Genomic DNA, 2,365 nt, shown 5'->3' with positions numbered 1-2,365 from the left:
GGTGGAATAGTCAATAACTATTTCATGTTAGCGATAACAATCAGAAAAGAGGCCATTCGATACTTGGTTTGGAGTAGAAACATATATAAATGCGCAATTTTGTTTAAAAAAAGCTGAATGGGACAACAATGAGAATTAATTCCTTCCTGCAGGCAAGGAAGCTGCTGAAGGACACTGCTGGAAACGCAAGACCAATGCATATTATTCATCAAGTAGGCTTGAGAATGGGCAGTATGCGGTAGCTTTGTAAGACAGCAAGATAAGGGAAGTTATTAGAAGAATAACTGTGAATCCTTCAAACAGCTAAAGCTGGATCCATGTGATTAAGTTAGGAAGTAGCAGATACTCTGGAAGATTGCATGTACAAAAACAATTAGACAGACGAAAAGGATTTAATGAGATTCTAGCAAAAGGAATCAAAACTAGCAATAAATCTTTTCTTCAGCACATCAGGAGCAGGAAGCCTGCCAGAGAATATGCTAAGTCAGTTGATGATCAGAGTTTGAAGGGAGAACTCAGAGAAAATAAAGCTATTAGAGAAACGAAATTAATCCTTTACATCACATTTTTCGCTGTGGAAGAAATGGTGCAGATTCCCAAATGTGATAGCTTCTTGGGGTGGGAGGACACTTGGCAGCAAGCGTGTCTGAAATAGCTGTGCCCAGAAACCAGGTCTAGGATCACCTCAACAAAACCAAGAGCAACCGGGTGCCAAAAAACAGGCAGTGTTGCTCAGGAATTTCAAAGGACCTAAAGGATGAAATCACTAAATGACTAACAGCAGATTATAACTCTGTGCTCAAAAATCCCTTGATAACAAAGAGTGGCTGTCAAATATCAAATGTCAGGGCAGCATTTTAGAAAGGTTCCAGGGGAGATGTGAGAAACAGTAGGCCTTTAAGTCTGAAATCTGTACTAGGCAAATTAGTAGCAAATGTAATGAAGAACCAAATCCACTGACACTTCAATAAATTAGATTTACATAGGAAGAATCGGCACAATCTTTGCCATTTGTACATATTGGAGTTCTTTGAAGAGGTCAAGGAACATATAGATAGGAGTAATTCAGCTGATATAGTCTACTTGGCTTTCCATAGACTTTCAGAAAATTTGTCCAGTATAGATTCTTCAGGGAATCAAACAGCATTGCGACAAAAGGCAGTCATTGCATGACAAAAAGACAGTTAAAAGATAGGAAACAAAGGAGGTGACCAGAACACTTGGTCTTGCAGTCAGTGGTGAGCAGAGAAATTCTGCAAGGCTGCATGTTGCAACCTGTGCTCTCAGGGTATTCACAAGGGACCTACAAATGGGGGTGAACAGAAGAGAGTTTGTTGGCAACAGCAAAGTACTGATGATGTTAAGAACAAGAGCTGGCTATAAAGAGCTGTGGTAGTGCTTTATGAGATGTAGTGATTAGACAATAAAATGGGAAATGAGAAGTGTAGGTAAATATGCAGTAATTCATAGGTGAGAGAAACAGTCATAGTTTCATATAAAAAATGATGCACATGAGCTGACCATTAGCACTCAGGAGTAAGATCATAGGGCCTGTTTAACAGTTCCATGAATATACCATCACAGCACTCTGTACTGGTCAAAAAAAAACCACCCTAAAACATACTTTTTGCACTGGGGCTCAGTAGGATAGGAATAAAGATCAAACGAGAGAAGAAAATTATTTAAAATTAGTGAATGACCCACAGTGGGAATACTGTGCTGTTCTGGTCATCTCCTTTCAAAGAGGGTGCAGTAAAACTGGACAAAGTCAGAGGAAAGCAATAGGTATAAATGGCTTCCATGCCTGAATAGCTATAGAAAAGTTTTAGTATGAATTTACCAGGATGGTATCCAGGATGGGATACTCCAACCTGGAAGAGTTACAACTTGAAGGGGATCAGCAGGGAATGATATGGTGACGGTGCTTGGTAATTGATCAGTCACTGTCTTCTCCAACACAAGGGCTTGGATTAGGACTAACACAGAATTACAAGGTGTCACAGTAAGTTCAGGGGACACTGGAGGAGCGTGGGGCTGAGAAAACACATCTGTCTTAAGAAGCTCCTGACGGAAAATAGCTCAAAAGAGGAAGAGTACCACTTTGCACATCTGAGGAAAATACCATCTATTTTTTTCCCTAATTTGATTCTTTATGTGGCATCCATCCTCTTACAGCCACAGCTTTTAAATAGAGCGGATACTGGGCAGTCTTAAGTCTTTGGTTTGACCAGGTGCAGCCTTTTGTAAATTTTTCTGCTATCAGCTGCCTGAGAGGTGTAAATGCATACACAAAGAGCCCCCACAGACCTCCTGTGTGCTTCCCCAGCATTTATCTGCCCCAGTCATGACCTCCTGTCTCCCCCCC

The sequence above is a fragment of the Meleagris gallopavo genome, chromosome 6 (assembly GCF_000146605.3).
Source record: "Meleagris gallopavo isolate NT-WF06-2002-E0010 breed Aviagen turkey brand Nicholas breeding stock chromosome 6, Turkey_5.1, whole genome shotgun sequence".
Taxonomy (NCBI): Eukaryota; Metazoa; Chordata; class Aves; order Galliformes; family Phasianidae; genus Meleagris; species Meleagris gallopavo.
This window is presented reverse-complemented; position numbering follows the sequence as displayed.